Source organism: Perna viridis, chromosome 14 (assembly GCF_037379345.1).
Source record: "Perna viridis isolate PV_CMFRI_1.1 ecotype Kerala chromosome 14, ASM3737934v1, whole genome shotgun sequence".
In the NCBI taxonomy this organism is placed as follows: Eukaryota; Metazoa; Mollusca; class Bivalvia; order Mytilida; family Mytilidae; genus Perna; species Perna viridis.
The window spans coordinates 3,119,860-3,142,092 of NC_142458.1; positions in this window are offsets into that span (position 1 = coordinate 3,119,860).

A 22,233-nucleotide genomic window follows, 5' to 3' on the forward strand; every position below is an offset into this window, starting at 1 on the left:
CCTACTAGATATAAAATATGCACGATCATTAGAAGCACTTGAAGTACTATACTCCCATTAAAATGTAACTTTTTGTATCGCACATCGTTCTGACAAATCAATATCTAAATATGTCGGGCCAGAGGAAACTCTGACATTTCTTCAAATTCATCTTATACCAGCCCATGCTTTTGTCTTGTAAGGCTCACAGGAAGGAAAAATCCCTTAACCTCTGCAATAATTTGGACTAGACATCTTTTCAAATACAAATGCATCTTAAAACAGTGCATCGTTTTATCTTGCAAGGCTCAAATGAAGGAAAACAAATCAGTTCAAAACCTCTCCAATAATTTATTAAATCATATATAATTACTTTGTAATATGAATTTATACTATGCCTATGAGGGATGGAACTACATGTAGTTGTAATGAATCTCATGCTTAAATTGCTTATACAAGAAGGAAGACTAAGTCACATATTCAAATCTGGCTACTCCTCTAGATCTGTTGAATACATGTACATGTATTATATTTTAATGCGTTTGTCATAACAGTTGACCACATATAATACTAATTCACAACTTTGTTGATGTCAGATCTAAACCAAAGGTCATTATTGTAATTATAGTACGGTGTTTGTGCATAAAAGGTGTCTTATGGTAAGCAGGTTTACAGCATGAGCTTTAACTGCTGTGACAGAAAGGAATAATTTAGAATAAACATCACAGCACTTCTGAACACACAGTATTTCTTAAACAAGTTATTACATGTAAAAATAAAAAAAAATTCTTAAAATGATATTGAATGAAATTATAATAAATAACTTTATTTCCATTAGACAGAGGTGTTGGTCAATATTTGCAATTATTGTAATTAGTATTATTATCATGGGAACCAAAGACAAACACAAAAAAAGAAAAAAGAAATAACCAAAATAACACATACAAATCAACAAAAGTAAATGAGCAACTCCACTAAAAACTGGAAGCATGGACCAGGTGAACCGGTAGGGTAAGCATCCTCTTCTTTCGTGGAAACATCCAACCGAGTTCCTCATTAAAATTCAAGTAAGGGGTAGACGAAAGAGGAAAGAAAATCTATGACACGGTGAACAAATCGGTTTTCAATCTTGTAGCAACATAACCAAGGAGCCTAATTGTAAGATGTGTAGCAACGAAAGTCTCTGTATATAATTACGACAAGCTCTGGAATAACGTATGAGTTGTGATAAGAAAACTCCAAACCCAGGTGCCGAAGTAATGTTGCCACAGATGAAAGGAATGTTGACAATTCGGTACGAACAGTCATCGCGTTTGGCTGATGCAGCTGTACTTGCAGCTCAAAGTTCTCTACTGACTGCTATATAAAGAAGCATGTAATTTTGTTGCCGAATAAAAGAGATGGAATTGGAAAATACAAAATATACCAGTTTCATATATTGTAAATTTCGATATGCTGTACAGGTGTTTCAAGCAGTAACCTCTCATCAGCAGCATTAATATCAAATATGTAGAAAGATCATAATCAAAATATTAGTTGTATAAAAGAAGTACTCAAAACCAAACCTATCGAGAAAAGAAGGACTTCAAAAGTTGATAAATACATGTAATGGAAATCTGTTCATCAAACATTTCGATGTGTAATGCCTTGCGCAGAAAAAAAAGATATGAAGAAATGCTTTAAAGCTAGTTAGTCTCCTAAAAAATCACATGCACTTGTACCAGTACGTGTATTTTTTTCTGTATTTATTTTCATTAAAATTTTGTAATTTGAAAATGCAGATTTAGTTTGCACTTCACGACTTATACAGGCTATGCCACGCAAATCATTTTATTTCATAAATATATGACATTAAAGCTATGTTCAGAATCATATACATTCCAATCGGAATTTTTATCTTCAACTTGAGAATTATGTTTTCCAATTGGAGAGTATACGTCCCATAGGGAAAAAAATCTCCCATTGGATTTATTTTCCACAATTGAAAGTAATTTTCTCCAATAGGAATATTTTTTTTTCAATGGGAGCAATTGTTCTCCAATGGGAAAATATGACTTTCCAATGGGAAAATGTGACTTTCCAATTGGAAAAGTGGTTTTCCCAAAGGAAAGTCGATAATCCAATTGGAAATCAAGTTTTCCTATTGGAATACATTTTCCCATTTTTCGTTTTTTTCCTTCAAAATTTAAAGAATATGTTTATTTTCTTCATAATGAAAATATTATATTTGTTTTCCCAATTTTATTCCCTACAGTTTGGTGTATAATATAATATGGTTACTCTAAAAATTGCGATTTGGGGATTTGCAAAAATTGGAATAATTGCAAATTTGAATTAGAAAGAGTTGTATGCATATACAGACAGAACCTGAAATTATGTAGGTCATAGTGATACAGGAGATACAGGTCTGTATAATGTAAATCACGAAAAATTAACTAACATGCAAATTGTGGATTTATCATTTAGGTCACAAACAAATATCTTGCAATACACTTTTATATTGATTTCATCCAAGTAACTTGTGGACTTAACATTATAGTAATGCATGTATTTAATTTACAAACATGCAACTACTAGTTAAATGTTTTGAATAAACAAGTTAGTTTCGCACTGAACATATCATCCTGTAGTAAATAAACTGTTATGTATCAGTCTTTATAAACTGTTGACAGGAAGTCATACATGCAAGAAAAAAACACAAAATTCACTTTTATCTCAAATTCAGAAACAGATACCAGGCAAGTCTCAGTTTTTCATTTGGTGGTTGCTCTTTTGATATGAAAAAAATATATTGTACACGAAACTGTCACTTTATGGGAGTAACTGGTCATGGTGTAGTTGTTATAAGTGTGAGATGAAGGCATGGTTTTCTCCAAAGTACATAAAATGACTGAAATGACTATAGTACCATATAAGAATGGTGTACGTAGATTGAAAAAAAAACATCGTTTGTTTGATGAGCAATGATGTTTTTGATTACTCATGGTTTATTTAATACAAATTATGTGTCCTCACAAGGACAATGACTTCCCTGTTTCACTCATGATTTGTGGGACTTCATTACGGCGATAATTGTGATTTATTGAATATATATTGAGTGCCTTCATAACGACCAATGCCTTCCTCGGTTCACTCATGTATTGTACTGAATACATATCGTGTGCCTCCATCACGGCAATGCCTTCCTCGGTTCACTCTTGGTCTACTGAATAAATATTTTAACAAGAATCGACTTAAGTGAAAAAGATTATAAGTCATTTGTATCTTATCTGTAGATTACATTTAAGCTTTATCGATTTGTCACACCAATGTTTACAAGAGGACATCATCAGATTTCTTTATGTCAATAAGAGGGATGATTTATTTAAATTGTCTAAGAGCAGTCCGAGTTTTATTTCAGATGACTACACTAAAAAACTCAATAAATCAAAGTACTTAGGTACTGAATCAATTTATATCGATCGTTTGAACTTTTTCGCCTCAAATAATCGTCAAATTGCAAAAATTTGGAATAAAAGCAAAGTACGGGGATGGAATTCAAACATATCTAAACATAAACTTATTATTGTAAATAGTTAATGTTGAACTCTTTGATTTATTTTTAAATTTACCATTCTGATAACGAATGACATTACCAAAACAAACAAAAAGACAAAAACACACACAAAAAAAACCACCAATTTCATAATGCATCGTGGCAGTGCGCCAGTTTGCGTAATATTCAGGTTTGATGTCGGTTTGCATGGAACACCTAGATGAATGAGCAAAAAACTCTCCGACATACTGCGTAATTGAACTACAAACTATTAGTTGGTCTTTACCAGTTTCTAAATATTTTCAAGTGGAAATTTAATTATTGACCTCCAGGTCGAAACTGTCTGTCAAATCATTCAAACTTAAGCCGCCACAATCATTGAAATAAATCCTTAGAAACATGCCTTTCTTACCTATCTACATTCCTCAGTTGATATAAGCTTTATAGCTCAAGTTATCGTATAGACACCTCTGTTTCAATTAAAGTGCTTTGTTTCTTGGGCATCTAGTTCCAGACACACGTGCATTAACATAAACGCCAAAGTCTTAGATAACAATTTCAACAATTATGTATGGTGCAGACAACACTAGCCATGCACTTTTAAGGCCCAGGAGTACCTGGAGCATCTGCAGTTCAATTATCATTACACATGACCAAATCAGCCCAATAGAACGATTATTACAAAAAGCAATATCACCAGACCAAAGACTGACACCATTCCCGAGTAATGAATTATCGAAATTCCTATGCCATCATCTCAGCAAAATTTTATTTTAATTCCGATGTCATGAGGAGAAATAAAGATACACGATATAGTGAGTGATACATCGTGTTTTTTTTTTTGTTTTTTTTTTTTGGGGGGGGGGGTGGTTATGATACCCTTTTGTAAAACATTTGGCAAAAAAATGAGTTGCTAATGATAGCATGGAAGTCCTTTCTTTATATAGGTTTCTTGATCAGATACACTGCCCCTTTTTGTAAATATTTGGATCCGTCAGGGCCTGCATGAAATATCATAAGACAGCTTTAGCATTCCAGCAATTTAAACAATAATGATTAGAACGGAAACTAAATCGTGACAAAGAATTATCCTAACAATAATGATTAGAACGGAAACTAAGTCGTGATAAAGAATAATTCTTTGTCACGAGTTTGAGTTTATTCTTCTAAATCGTGACAAAGAATTATCGTAACAGTAATGATTAGAACAGAAACTAAATTGTGACAAAGAATTATCCTAACAGTAATGATTAGAACGGAAACTAAATCACGACAAAGAATTATTCTAACAGTAATGATTAGAACAATAAACTCTAAATCATGACAAAGAATTATCCTAACAGTAATGATTAGAACGGAAACTAAATCCTGACAAAGAATTATCCTAACAATAATGATTAGAATGGAAACTCTAAATCATGACAAAGAATTATCCTAACAAAAACAAAAAAATAAGAACAACCAAAATATACATCTAAAATATTCAATTCTTTGCATTTATAGTTCACTAATACAACTATGAATATACTTTAGTTCATACATGTATTATGTAATGTGTTTTATGTATAATATATTGTGTAAGTTTAAACGTGTTAACAATTGGATACTGACTGAAACTACCTCAATCACGTAGCACTGTATTGTACGCACACGTAATATTAATATATATAATCGTCTAAATAATAGTCAACAATCACTCTTACTGGGTGATGGATCGTTAAAAACGATGCCAAACAACAATGAATTAAATAAACGTCTAAATATGTTTAACATCACCAGAAGATGATAAAATTTAAATTGAATATTTTGGATAACTGATATCCTTCTTCAGCATAAAACTATATGAGCATAAAATTCACAAAACTTCACGAGCATAAAACTCACTGCACACCAAAACGTTTAAAAGCTACTGCACTGGAAAGGAATTTGCCATTTTTTGCGACGTGACATGCAAAACCGAAAATACCATATACTTTCTCCAGTGCCGATGTGGTATGCAGTACGTTGGCGAAACAGAACAACCTTTCAACAGGCGTATGAATGGTCATCGCAGTGACTACAAATGACAACTATACCTCCCTCTAAGTCGCCATCTTAGATCCGCCGGACACACCCAGGAGGATCTCCACAACATTGTTGTTACGATCATAGAACATAATAAAACTGGTCAAAATGTAAAAGAGTATCTCGGGAAAGCTTTTGGATGAAGAAATTACAAACAACTTCTCCAGATGGAATAAACGAGAAAAAATAATTCATTTTTAGGTCTTGGTCTAAGGCTGGTACAGAACTACATGCTATATACCAATACGCCGTACTACTATATTTGGACTTTTTTTTTTGTTTTTGTTTTCCACAGTTAATTTTTACTTAATTTTGATAAAAAAAACCCTTTGTTATTTTCATTCAGGCTCCTTATCAGTTGCTTATGTGAGCCTTTGGTAAAGGTACAATCACCCACAGCGTACGCGATTCAGCTTCTGAATCTGTTTTGATCTTGAACGTTGTGAGTTTAATGCTCGTGAAGTTTTGTGAATTTTATGCTCATATAGTTTTTTGAGTATATGCTGAAGAAGGATATCAGTTATCCGAAATATTCAATTTAAATTTTACCATCTTGTGATGATGTTAAACATATTTATAGATATATATTGTTACAAAATAGGGTTTAGGTCAGTAGGTTTATAATGAAGATATATTTTTGAGTGTCACTCAGGGTCCTTTTTCTTGTTTGTTCGTGTCCGTTTGAGTGAATTCATGCGCGATATGGACAATTTAAACATAGTTGTATGATTGTATTTGTATTATTGTATTGAGATTATGGGAATGTTTTCTAAGGGTCAAGACAGAGTTCGTTCTCATAGTTGCATCCCTCGTGTCCAGTCAGTCCCAGGCTGTCGACCAGTTCCCAGCTTTATTTCGTCTATTTATTTATATTTCTCACCTGGCATTATATTCATATATTCTGCTAAGGAATATGATTGTTATGGGCTTATTTTTCCCGTATTATAAGCTATAGTAGGTCCCGTCCTCCTTCTTTTCCGTCCCGTTATTATATTTCCCCCTCGATGTCAACCATGTTTATATTTGGCAGACCAGAAGTAATTAGTTAGTAATTAGGAGAATATAGACTTCTGTGGGAATGCAGATATTTCTTAACCAATCATATTGTTTGGAGGCCCACAAGGATAAACCAATGATATTAGCCGAATCCCCACATTCCTAAAAGTGGGCCTAAAATTCCAACAAGTGGGGCAGTTATATACAAACTGTGGGCAGGCGTCCTGAAATTAATCCTGGCAGAATTATTCTGAGAGCAGTTAGTACTACTCAGCTCGATTTTGACCACTGAGCGCTACCAGCGCGCCAGGAGTACAACACCCGTGGTATGCCCCTGTAGTTTTAGTACGACCTGACCTTGACATAACCTATAGAACCTAGCAGCCCGTATCATATTTTTGGGGGACCTCCGTTTATACTTTAGCGTTCAGTGGTAGGGTTTTAACATTACATATTGTATGTATTAACTTCACAAGAATCCATACAAACAACGTTTCATAGCTGGATCTGCAAAATGTACCACTAAACCTCTTTCAAAACTTTTAACTTCTATACTCACAACTGTCAAAGAGGGTCTACAGTCTACCACAACACTTGTTACTCCCGTAGTAGTATTAATTCAATGTGGATCCTGAAAAATTCGAAAGATCTTTTAGAGACAATCAGTTAAAGACTATTATCTGCATATAATAGCATTAAAACCTATGATTTTTCAATATTGTATACTTCTATTCCCCATACTCAGTTAAAATCCCGACTTAAAAACATTACGCATCGTTGTTTTTCCAAAAAAGATGGTACACCTAGATACAAATATATAGTTCTTGGTAGAGATTCCTCATACTTTGTAAGAAATAATTCCAAATCATCTTCCAAATACACAGAGGAAGATGTTTACAAAATGCTGGAATTTTTAATCGACAATATATTTGTCCAGTGTGGTTCTCTTGATTACTCTTTCAACAAACGGTCGGCATTCCAATGGGAACAAATTGTGCTCCTTTACTTGCTGACCTATTCCTTCACTCTTATGAGGCTGACTTTATAGCTGATCTGATCAGAAAGAAAGAATATCGTTTGGCTAGATCCTTCAATCTCAGTTTCCGCTATATAGATGACGTATTATCTTTAAACAATTCTAATTTCGGGGATTTGATACATCGCATCTACCGAAAAGAACTTGAGATAAAGGATACTACAGACACTGTGAAGTCAGCCTCATATCTTGACCTACACTTAGAAATCGATGGTAAAGGAAAACTATTGACCAAACTTTACGACAAACGTGATGACTCTTCATTCAGAATTGTCAACTTTCCTTTCATCTGTGGCAACATCCCTTCGGCTCCTGGGTATGGAGTGTTCATATCACAACTCGTACGAAACTACGCACACTTTTTGTATCGCGCTAGAACTCTAACAAAGAGGCTTCTGGAACAGGGTTATGTTGCTACAAGATTGAAGTCATCATAACAGAAGTTTTATGGTCGTCATCATGAACTCGTGGATCGTTACGGTGTATCCATCAGCATCGTGAAAACTGATGTATTCAAAAGGGTCATAGTTTTCTTTTCCTCGTTTGTCTACCCCGGACTTGACTTTTTAAGAGCAACTCGGCGGGTGTTTCTAGAAAAGCAGAGGACGCTTACCCTACCGGTGCACCTGGTCCGTGCTCCCAGTTTTTAGTGGAGTCCGAGTTGCTCATTTTGTTACTTTATATGTATGATTTTGGTTTCTTTATGTTCTTTGTTGTGTATGTCTGTTTTCCATGTCTGGTCTTTGTCCCTGGATTACATTCTTTTGATTACCGCTATAACCTTGGTTCCCTTGATTACTCTTTAACTCATTGACTCCTGAGAGGTTAATAAATGTTATTTATAAGTTCAAATTCTGTTGGGTTATGTATTAAGAACAAGTATATGGAAATACCGTCAAAGGCCACGCTACCAGTGAAATACCACTTTGCTATACACTTGCTTTCGAAATATACCTCCACACCCGTGAGAGCGTAACAATATATATATATATATATATAAACGTCTCAGAATGTGACGACTCTATGCGCTACACTGCTCCATTGGGTCAAATTGATACTGGGAAGATATATAAACGTATAGAAATGTCCCAAAATTTCCAACGATGTTAGAACTGTCAAATTTGCGGCAAATTTTTGGTCTTTCCCTCCGCGGGACTCGAACTCGTACCGCTGTGACATCTGTGGCAACACCGCCTGCACTAAGTCCAGCGCCCTAGAGCACTCGGCCAGCTAAGCCATATAAAATTATAGCTTTCGCTGGCCGGGTCATTCCTTATAGATGTCACAACGGTACGAGTTCGAGTCCCGCGGAGGGAAAGACAAAAAATTTGCATCGCAAATTTGACAGTTCTAACGTCGTTGGGAATTTTTCAGACCGACCTATATATATAATGACTGAAACTACCTCAGTCTAGTAACACTGTAATATACGTACACGTACTATTATCAAATATATATATTGACTGAAACTTCCTCAATCTAGTAACACGGTATTTCACGCACACGTAATATTATTAAACAAATGGCTGAGCTAAACATTGTTTTGCTTACAGATGATTACAAGCATTTCTTCCATAATTATTGGTGGCTAAATTCGATTTATACGGAAGTAATGTGATGTAACAACACTTGACCAATGAATTATTTTAAGTACAAACATTTCTAATACAATGGCAGAAAATGAGACATGAAATAATTATCTGGGTCGATTAAATACATTCGGTTTATTGAATGAGAAAAAAGAATGGGTATCATAAATCGTAACAAAAGCACCAGCGTCTTACTTAAATCCACAATAGTAAATACCTTCACAGATTTATCACAAAAGGTTTTTAATAAGACTTATTATGTAAACACACCTTTGAGCCCTGAAAAGCCCCAATAACAAATGAAACCCTTGGTAATGAATATTAACAACATCAACCTTAATAGTGATATACGGACACAAAGATTCGTTATAGAACTTAACATAAATTGATGATATTACAAATGTATGTACGCATTTTTGATAATAGGCGACAGTCAAAAAAATGAAACAAATGTTGATGAGAAAAGTAATGAAGCTATTCGATCTAGAGGTGTTAAGGGTTACGATACTAAGTGTTTAAGTTTCATTTATGGTCTGAAGGTGTCTAGAGTTACTGTATCTAGTGTTTAAGGTTCATTTATTCCTTAGACTTACAATGGTAAGGATAAATAATATTCGTCATCGTCAAAAGTCATGATTTTGGGACGAGGTCACTTTTAAATTTCTACATTTAAAATATTTATTAAAAATGATTAATTTCACCACATTCATCCACGAACTTTTTATGTTTGTTTGTTTGTTTGTTGGGGTTTAACGTCCGAGCAGCAATATTTCAGCTATATTCAGACAATGAACATGAAATGGATGATAAAATGAACATGAAATGAAAAAAAAAGGATGGGTCACAAGGACAATAGGGTCGACAAATTTTGATTGCCACTGGAAAAAGGGGGATGGGTAAGGTCGGGCAATTTAGCCTCCTGTGGCGGAGCGCAAAGGTTCCTACTCCTATCGAATACCACAGCAGGGTTCTTTAACGTGCGAGGAACGTGGCATCTTTCCCAACACGGTGCACCACTATGGTTTGCGGTCAGGGTTTCCGTATTATAGCCTGACAACCCCAGCATGTAACACGCCAGGGGTACCCCATTCCACCACCTGGGGCACACATCTCAGTTGCTCTGTGGGCAGAGCGCCTAGCCCCCGGCTAGGTTTCTGAGCACTATTTAGTCGCCTTATACGACAAGCTTAGCGCTGCTGCAGGCCTATTCTTTTAACACCCGGACCTGCACGGGTTACGAACTTTTTTAAAGTCCGAGTTTGATACATGTAGATATATGAGATCCCAGTCACATAGAGCCAAAGATACAAATAGTTAAATTAGAAAAACGCATTATTGTCAGAGAATTGAATGATAAATTTGAGCTGACGTTTGCCTTCCGTTGTTGTTTAAGGAAAGTAGTTTTTGCGTGTATTAATGAAGGTTTGGAAATTCAATCTGAAAAAGGAAATGTACTTTTTATGGGATATAATTAAAGGTGACAGATGATCTATACTGTTTCATATCAATTGTTCAAGATAAAAAAGTATTAATATTTAAGGAGTTCCAGAGAAAGAGTAATCAAGGGAACCAAGGTTATAGCGGCAATCAAAAGAAAGAATGTATTCCAGGGACAAAGACTAGACACGGAAAACAGACACACACAACAAAGAACACAAAGTAGCGAAAATCATACATACAAAGTAACAAAAGTAAATGAGCAACTCGGACTCCACTAAAAACTAGGAGCATGGACCAGGTGCACCGGTAGGGTAAGCGCCCTCTGCTTTTCTAGAAAAACCCACCGAGTTACTCATAAAAAGTCAAGTCCGGGGTAGACAAACCAAGAAAGGAAAAATATGACCCGTTGAATACATCAGTTTTCATGGTGCTGATGGATACACCATAACGATCCACGAGTTCATGATGACGACCATAAAACTTCTGTAGTGATGACTTCAATCTTGTAGCAACATAACCCTGTTCCAGAAGCCTATTTGTTAGAGTTCTAGCGCGATACAAAAGGTCTGCGTAGTTTCGGCAAGCTCTGGCATAACGTATGAGTTGTGATATGAACACTCCATACGCAGGAGCCGAAGGGATGTTGCCACAGATGAAAGGAAAGTTGACAATTCTGAATGAAAAGTCATCACGTTTGTCGTAAAGTTTGGTCAATAGTTTTCCTTTACCATCGATTTCTAAGTGTAGGTCAAGAAATGAGGCTGACTTCACAGTGTCTGTAGTATCCTTAATCTCAAGTTCTTTTGGGTAAATGCGATGTATCAAATCCCCGAATTTAGGATTGTTCAAAGATAATACGTCATCTATATAGCGGAAACTGAGATTAAAGGATCTAGCCAAACGATATTCTTTCTTTCTGATCAGATCAGCTATAAAGTCAGCCTCATAAGAGTGAAGGAATAGGTCAGCAAGTAAAGGAGCACAATTTGTTCCCATTGGAATGCCGACCGTTTGTTGAAAAACACGTCCACCACACTGGACAAATATGTTGTCGATTAAAAATTCCAGCATTTTGTAAACATCTTCCTCTGTATATTTGGAAGATGATTTGGAATTATTTCTTACAAAGTACGAGGAATCTCTACCAAGAACTATATATTTATATCTATGTGTACCATCTTCTTTGGAAAAAACGATGTATAATGTTTTTAAGTCGGGATTTTAACTGAGTATAGGGAATAGAAGTATACAGTGTTGAAAAAATCATAGGTTTTAATGCTATTATATTCAGATAACAGTCTTGAACTGATTGTCTCCAAAAGATCTTTCGAATTTTTCAGGATCTGCAGACCCTCTTTGACAGTTGTGAGGACTAACCCGTAGGTCTCATTAAATCCTCTAAACGTAGTTTTCATTATTCTCCTTTTATATAATTGTAGATTATTAATTCAACGTTATAATGGTATACAGCTGTCAAAACCAGACAAAAATGTTATAATGGTATCAAGCTGTTGAAACCAAACTCTGAGATTCTGTAGGAGACGATATAAATGCAAAGATAAGATATAAAATACATTAATTGTCACCAGCATAACTCAATAGACAGGTCGTATAAATTAGGCAACACGAGGAAATACAAATGTACACTGTACACAGTTGAGGAAAGATGAAATACAAACTACACAGGAGGAACTATAACGACGCCATGGACAGTTAAATCGGTAATATGGATGTAAAGTTTGGCGAATTGAACAAGTTAAAGACGCGTCGGTTATATGGATGTTAAGTTTGGCGTATTGAACAAGTTAAAGACGCATCGGTAATATGGATGTTAAGTTTGGCGTATTGAACAAGTTAAAGACCCATCGGTAATATGGATGTTAAGTTTGGCGTATTGAACAAGTTAAAGAGGCATCGGTAATATGGATGTAAAGTTTGGCGTATTGAACAAGTTAAAGACACATCAGTAATATGGATGTTAAGTTTGGCGTATTGAACAAGTTAAAGACGCATCGGTAATATTGATGTAAAGTTTGGCGAATTGAACAAGTTAAAGACGCATCGGTAACGCTTCACCATAAACGCTGACAGCGAGTTTTGCTCAATCTATAGAAATCTTAAGACACTCACTTCTTCATGCAAAAAGAAAACATAACACAAGGCTTTTATGTAGTGTACTTAACACAGTCTTCAGTGATGCGTATACCTGATGATGCTAATCATTAGGTAATGCGACAGGACTGTGGAGGAACAATAGGAATTTCAAAAATAGTAACTGCTTCCTCTTCAATGAAGAGAATGCATTGATGGAAGAAATATTATGTAAGAAGAACTAATATACTATCTTCATAAAAAGTATGACCATGCTAGTGGAAAAGGAGGAAAACAAGAGGAAGAGAACTAAATTTATTTATGAGTACATGTATTCGCCTAAGTTGTATTGCAGAAGATTCCAAATATAATTAATATGGAGCTCTCTGAGCAGCGAGACAAATAAAAAAGTCATGATGTTGGATGGCCAAAACGGAGAAGATCGGTAGTGATGTTTTATAACATATGGGACGAACAATCCCCAGAAAGTTCCAGGTAAATTTTCGAAATGAAAGAGAAAACAGGGTTAACATGGCAGCTGTCCTCTTTAAATCAGTTCATAATCAAAACGAAATTTAACTTTTGGCATGAATGTACTGTTATTCATATTTTCCCGGCGGCTTTTGAAGTAATATTTTGCTGTTCTGTAAAAACACATTGGAAGTCAATAGTCTTAATCAACAGATACAAATTTGAACCCAAACATTTATCATCTATCCACATTGCCCCATTAATTCCTAATTAAGTTTTTCCGTCAGCATGTTCGTTTCATCGATTTGTCACAGACAGTAATTACATGAGATGTCTTTCCGTTAATATGTCATTAGAAGAGGTTTACTTCAAACCGACGAATCCCTTCATGATAGACAATATTCTTTAAAATGTGAATATGAAGATTACCAATGTTGTTTCTGAAATTTTTGATAATTTAGAATTGCAAAATGCAAAAACTAGTAACAACTTTGTGTATTCGTGTTTCAAAGACCCGATCCAATTACAAAAAAAAACATGAGATATATGTTATTACTTTTTATATTCAATTATCAAACCACGTACTTTACACATAAGATCTTATACTATATGTCCTTGCTGAATTAGAGTAATCAAGGGAACGACGATTCTAGTGGAAATTAAAAGAATATAATCATGGACAACTGGAGGAAATAGAGGAAACCTGCTTAGAAAAAAAACTCTTATTTCAAGAATTTGAAGGATAAAACTTGCACTCGGCATATTTTGCTCTCGATTTACTCAATTAAATATTTAGCTGCAAACGTGATGTTTTTTTTTCTTCTTCAGTTGATTATGATTTTGATCATTAAGGAAACAAATCAGAGCAATCAACATCTTTTAGCGAGTTAAACTTTGAGAAAATTTAAGGATTAAGGACTGTCGTGAAACTGATGCCTCGTCAACTAGTAATAAGTTATCAACTCATATTCAATTTTCTTTTTTCCGCCTAGAAATTCTGTTCAAGTCAGGTATTTGTTAACAAGATAAAATAATCTAAACGAAATAAATGAAGGAGTAATCAAGGGAGCCAAGATTCTAGCGGAAATCCTGAGAACGTAATCCAAGGACAAAGACGAGACTTTGAAAACAGACAAAACAACAAAGAACATAAAGTAACTAAAAAAATATATACAAAGTAACAAAAGTAAATGAGCAACTCGGACTCCACTGAAAACTGGGAGCATGGACCAGGTGCACCGGTAGGCTAAGAGTCCTCTACTTTTCATTGAAAACTGTTCCTTTCAGAATTTAAATATCACTCTAGCGTATAATCATCTTAGCTCCCTGGAATGGACAATTGGGTCTTTAGTATCATATCATGAGGTGATCAACGCACACAATTTACAATAATGCTGGTCTCCAATACCTCACAAGTGCTACTGACAAAATTGTATGACGAGAACATAGCTTGACAGCGACTCTTTCAAAAAATATTTTACTCCTAGATTTAAAGCAGCGTAAGATATGAAAAGTTTTTAAAACAAAAATATATATAGGTCTCACTAACCACTTCCGGGTCAAATGGCCACCCCCTATGTAGTACCAAAAACACACTGAACCTAGACATATGCATTGTAAGTGCATTATTTGTGTGTATTATGATTAAAAGTAGTCAATATATGTAATTAACTACAAAAGTGTATGAATATTGTTTACATGTGTGAGAAATTTGCCTCCATGCTGTCAGTTAGCAGAACAGGTAAAAATGTGGATTTTCAGTATTATTTATTCAAGTAAATTTTGTGAAGAATTTCTACTATCATCGTACCATTAGCATAATGATTTTGGAAGCCTTATTTTCCAAGATTCGCAACGGTATGCAACTTTAAGATGTCATTTGTCCTGGGAATTCACAGTGAGACTTTGAAAATTACTTTTTTAACATGTAAAGTAATGGAAACGTTAGAAGTGGTTAGTGAGACCATAACTAATACGTTACACGTTTTTAATGTCAACCTGTGTGTCACCATTGATGAAACAAAAGTAATTTAGTAATTTCTAACTTAGAAATAATATAAATTATATGCTTTTATTAAAATCAGACAGGACGTGGTGTATTGTGTAATATCCAATATTAGAATCAGACAGGACACGATTTTATTTTGTAATATCGAGCCATTTGAGACGTTCTTTTTGTTGATTAATCCGCAGTCTTTAGGAAATTAAGATATGAGGCGATTAATGCATGTCCAAACCCACCAAAATCGCTTTTTCTAATTAGAAAACTGTTACAGACCACACAACCAGTCTTAGTTTGTCTTTTGGTTCTTGACTTGAGCTTTGTTAAGATAAATATTTATGTAATTTAAATTTAACAATAATTGTCTTTTTGGTTTGATTAATTCAAGTGGGAAAAACGTTGACGGTTTTCTCGAAATTACATTATATGTAAATAGAAAGGATTATTCTTATGAAAAATATTGCCTGTACGCAAAAAAACATCGTTTGTTTTGTGGATGTTTTTGCACCATGAATCAACTGTACCATTGGCAGTATTTGTATTTTATATGGATTGGTAAATAAAAACATCAAACAAAACTTTTTCCCCTCAAATGCAACAAAACGATAGTAAAAATACTTCATGGCTTGTAACTTTGTTTAAATATATTATTGTGTGTGTGTGTGTGTGGTGTGATTATCATTTCCTATATTACTAGTCAAATAATGTTTCCATTTACCACGCTATATACTATTTGTGTCATAAATGCCGTTATTATGAGTATTGATCATCAAATGAAATTTCCATATTTGCACATTATATTGTTTTTTGTCTGAATACATATTTTTAAACCAATCACTACTTCCATGCACACATTCGAAGATTGCAATGTAATCGTTTCAGTTTTTACAAGCTATCATTTCCACATTGAATAAATAAAGACTACAATTTGTATATGAAATTCAAAACGCACAACATATCTAAAAAGCATCAGAAATTTCAATGGGTTTATATAAATAAAACATTCAAGCGCAGACTCATAATTAATTACCAAATCATTTATTATTGCTTTCTTATTTGGCAATGGGGAGCAATTTTTCGCAAATACAGGAATAAAGCAACATTGTCAATTTAAAATATGTGTCAAGATTAATTTCCGACTGATTCTGTGTCACATGTCCAATAGATAATAATATTTGCCAGCAATACAGAAAAATATGACTAACGGCGACCAGGGATATATGTTTTAAGACTTACTTTATAATTGTTGGTCAAAGGTAAAAAGTTAAAAAAAAAACAGCCGATGATGTATCTTTTGGGGATACTTTCAGAATAATTGCTGGCGACCGACGGCATACGTTTCAAGGCTAAAGTTAGTTTGATTAAACCAAATGTTCAATATAGGATTCGGTCTACGTTTGAAAGAAATTTTGCTGAATGTATCATTTCTAATATTGATTTTTGACAGAACCATTAGCCGCAGAACAATTATTGGGGATATTGAGATAAAAAAAAAAACATACAGATAGTCACCACAATCTTCTACAATTAATAGAATCTTGTTTTCCTGCTTATCTTAAAAAACCACCTACACAATACCTTATCAAATAAATTAGTGACATAAAACGGAAGCAATAACAACGATAAAACAAAATAAAAATAATCAAGTCTTACAATAATGAAAGCTGATATAAAGAACATAAGTTAAGAAGCCAACATTTCCTTGTTTTTATCGATTTGCTGCTACCGTCGCAGAACTAAGTCGTTATTATAGTTTTCTAGGCCATGATTAATAAAATAAAGAAAACAATGATAAATTGACTGCTACTTAATTTCATTGCGAATTTTACATGATACGCATGTGTTACAAACATTGCTCTTCGTATGGTTACAGAAAATGTCAGAATACCAAATGGTTAAGAAGGAGGAGAAAACCCTCAAGTTATGCAAAGCTTAAAACACAATGTTTAATTTTACTTTGAACAGAAATAACTTATCGTATACGAGATTCCTTTCAAAAACATAAATTCTGTATTTCAGAAAGAATTTACAGTAATCATTTCATAAGAAATATAAAATCTCAAGTTATACTTTAGCAAGCAAACGAGCTACTGTGTTATTCATCTCATTTCTACTGATTTTTATTTCTTAAGCTCAGTGAAGGAAACATAGATTGGCAAAAAATATGCTCTATGTATATTAAATTATAGAATACTTTCAGTGTTCATTCCAGACCGACCCTTGTGCTGATGTCTTATGCATGGCACATAAAAAGTGCGGCATATGGGCCCAACGAGCGCACAGTATTCCGTAGGTCGATCTCTAAATTTCCGTTTTTTGTTCGGTTCCGTGTCCGGACGCTTATCCGTCATTTGATAATACCAATAGCCTTGACCGTTTCGTAGTAAACATGAGAAGAAATTTGGCGTGTCAAAAACGATTTAATGAAATCACAGGCGATGTGCAAGGGACACGATCATTTCCCCTGATCCTATTGACGGGACCCAGCAAATTTCAGAACAGCCAACCTACTGAAAACAAACGGACATGGCGAACGTCGAATTAGAGTCGAGAATTTCGAGGGAAGATGGAACTCTTCATTGTCCGTGGGTCTGGGCCGGGATGGATACGATCCCGATAAGAACAGAAAGATTCTAAGTAGAGCTGTAACATCATATTGAATTGCAATTTGAGTCAACACAGTGCTATAATAAAAAAAACAACATATACTTGTATTTCTTTTCATTCATTTGGAGTTTTATGTACCTCTGTTATCTTTTACCTAAAATGAATCTATGAAGTGTATATAAACCTGAGGTTAATTTATTTGTTGGTTAAATATTTCCTGTTATATAAAAATAAACCCTTATAATAATGCCATATTGATCTCCTTTATTCTGAATATGACCCCCTGTTTCTCTGTCAAGGGGGACACTGGCCTCCTTTGGCAATTTTCTGGAATGAACAATGACTTTAGTACATATGTGTTCGGATGCCTGATGAGGAAATAATTACTAGTCTTTGCAGGAATAAGCAGTGGTTGAAACATATTCTGAACACCACAATGAGGACATTTTCCCCGTAGTTTTTACTTATTAATATATTTAAAAATATGAATAAGTTTATGAGTATATCACTAAGATAAATGGCGATCCATACTCTGTTATATGAAACGGAAAGCGTTTACTTGTATCAGATTTACTAGAAAATTAAGAAAATTTCTGTGCACAAAGCTATGGTTGATTAATGGCTTCTGTGTCTGCATCATCAATAAAACATCAGCATTACTGGCTTAGAAATCTAAACCGTACAATATTGTGCGATTAATCACAGAGCAGCGTCACGAAGACGACAGGAAATAATACATGCTGAGGACATCAAGTTATAATAGGAACACGCCAAACACGACAGAAACAGCAGAAAACTAGTCATCAAATAGGAATAATCCCGTGCAGGTCCCGGAGTTAAAAGAATAGGCCTGCAGCAGCGCTAAGCTTGTCGTAAAAGGCGACTAAATAGTGCCCACAGAGCAACTGGGATGCGTGCCCCAGGTGATGGAATGGGGTACCCCTGGCATGTGACATCCTGGGGTTGCCAGGCTATAATTCGGAAAACCTGACCGCAAACCATAGTGGTTGGGAAAGATGCCACGTTCCTCGCACGTTAAAGAACCCTACTATGGTATTCTCCCGGAGTAGGAACCATAGGGCTCCGCCACAGGAGGCTAAATTGCCGGACCCTACCCACCTCTCCCTATTTCCAGTGGCAATCAAAATTTGTCGACCCCATTGTCCTTGTGTCCCATCCCTTTTTCATTTCATCATCATTTCATGTTCATTTTATCATCAATTCCATGTTCATCGTCTGAATATAGCTGAAATATTACTGCTCGGACGTTAAACCCCAACAAACAAACAAAAAATCAAATAGGAATAGAAAAATCCTCAAAATCCCACATATTCAAACAGTAGAAATCCAATACAAATGTATTTAAACAGCTAAAGTGAAGTCCAAAAAATATACATTCGAACAGCAGTAAACCATTCATTAAATATATATAGAAAAGTCCACAAAAACCCATACATGCAAACAGCAGTAATTCAATCATCTTAAATGTATAGAAAAGTCTACAAAAACCCATACTTTCGAACAGAAGATATCCAATACAAATATAATTAAACAGCTGAAGTGAAGTCCACAAATACCCATAAATTCAAACAGCAGATATCCAACTATTCAAATAAAAACGAGGAAGACCAAGGAAATCCGGATGATGCAAAGATAGAGACGACAGAAACTCATACCGACTGACAGCCACTATCAAAATGATATTTTTAAGGACAGTAGAAACTCAAATTACCTGTATGTGACAGTTCAAGTCTTAACACGACTAAAATATGCTTCAGTGACAATTATCAGGAGTATCACGGGACTAAATACAGTCGGGAACCAAAATGAAAAAGACAATGAACTACTCGAGCGACTAAACGTGACACACGAACAGAGCGGTCCCAACTAAAAAGCGAGTAAAACTCATGCACTCCGGCGTGACATAATCGTAAAGACAGTGTGTTCCGTGAATGTCATGCCCAATGCCAGATAAAGGTCATGAGTCATACCAACAGTCGCATAAAACCTATACAAACTACGGATATCCTGTAGGTAAAGAAATATTCCAATGATGGACGACATGACCTGCTATAAACAGAGCTAATTCAGTCATTCTTGTGATATGATACTGACGATATGCTTCCTTCAAACTGAATCGATTAAGTCATTTTGATAGCAGTCATGACCTTTTTATTAAAGGAGTCGGTTCGAACATTTCGGTGATATGCTACAACGGATATGACCTTCTATTATAAAAGTTGAGTCAGTCTTTTAGGTGTTATGCTAGAGAAGACATGATGTTTTAAATTACTAAAGCAGTTGATTCAGTCATTTAAGTAGTATGCTTCAAACGACAAAAAACAAAAAAAACAAACAAAAAACAAAAAACAAAAACAAAGGATGGATTAAGCCATTTAAACGATATACGTAGGACATGAAATCTTACAAAACATGAAATTCTAATTAACATTAGATAAAGACCATGAAATAGTACCAAACAATACTAAAGACCATGAAAGATAGTACCAAACAATACTAAAGACCATGAAATAGTACCAAACAACACTAAAGACCATGAAAGATAGTACCAAACAATACTAAAGACCATGAAATAGTACCAAACAATACTAAAAACTATGAAATAGTACCAAACAATACTAAAGATCATGAAATAGTACCAAACAATACTAAAGACCATGAAAGATAGTACCAAACAATACTAAAGACCATGAAAGATAGTACCAAACAATACTAAAGACCATGAAATAGTACCAAACAATACTAAAAACCATGAAATAGTACCAAACAATACCAAAGATCATGAAATAGTACCAAACAATACTAAAGACCATGAAAGATAGTACCAAACAATACTAAAGACCATGAAAGACCATGAAAGATAGTACCAAACAATACTAAAGACCATGAAAGATAGTACCAAACAATACTAAAGACCATGAAAGATAGTACCAAACAATACTATAGACCATGAAAAATAGTACCAAACAATACTAAAGACCATGAAATAGTACCAAACAATACTAAAGACCATGAAATAGTACAAAACAATACTAAAGACCATGAAATAGTACCAAACAATACTATACAAAAGTGAAAATTCAGTTTATGCAGCGAAAATTTAAAGATGGCCTTAATTCTATCAACTGAGTTAAATACAATCATAAAAACGGTATGCTGAACACACCATATTAGTGCAATACCCGTAGTACTGAATGAATTACCTATAATAATTATGGATTTACTAACGAAGACATGGTATAGTCTTACCGATCGACGGGAATAGTTATTGTAGGCTAAACATAACTAAGATCTTGTTATTATAGGCTGAACAGAACAGAAAATTATCAAATCTTAACGATAGAAAAGATCTAGTTAGTTTTGGTTTAACTGAATAGACAGTAATAACACAATGCTGATCGAGGAGATCTAGTTACGTCACGCTAAACAGAACAAAAAGCTATCAAATTGTACCGATCGGGTATAACTTTCATTTATTTTAAGCTGAACAGACCAGGAATATCAGGAACTATTATTACAGAACAGCAGGTAATTGAATCTTTCCGATCAAAGAGATCTAGCTATTGTAGGCGGTATTGTCATAGATGTCACAGCGGTACGAGTTCGATTCCTGCGGAGGGCACGATAACAAAGTTGACAGTTCTAACATCGTTGGGAATTTTTCAGACCCTCTTATGCTCACATAACCTTTCCTCTATCAATTGGATGCGATGGAGCAGTGTAGCAAATAGAGTCGTTTCATTCTGAGACGTTTATACATATAAATATATAGCTAGTTACTGTAGGAGTTTATGTGAAAACCAAACTACACCAGACACTACATTTGAGTTCAATTTGTGATGGCATAACTACATATCATTATGCATAAATGACTATCTTCAAAACATGTAATGATACATGAATTGTTTATATTCAAAGAGTCATAAAAAGACTTATATGAATTATCTTTTATGTTAAACTATATTCGCTCTTTGTTTCGTTCTGTTTTATTTCCTTGAACAGTTTACCAGACGGAATAAGAAATTCCGTGCTGGAAGTTTAAAAGTTTTTAAGTAGATATTGGTTTGTAACCAAAATAAAATATCCATTAAATGAATTGTCTGGTTTTGCCGTACATATTTTGTTCCGTGAATTTGTTTGTTTGGTTGTCATGTTTTTGTGTGTTTTTTTTTATTTCACTCTTTATCATTGTTTTGTTTTGGGTTTCTTTTGTGTTAGTTTTTATTATTTACTTTGGTATTGGTCGTTTATAAATGGTCCTGTTAAGTCATGTATTTAAATTTTAAGTAGAAAAATATGATTATTGAAAAGGTTTATTACTTGTCATGACAATTATAATGAAATACTAGCTTACGAATTCAAAACCGCTTCTTTTTGTTTTTTGTTTGTTTGTTTGTTTGTT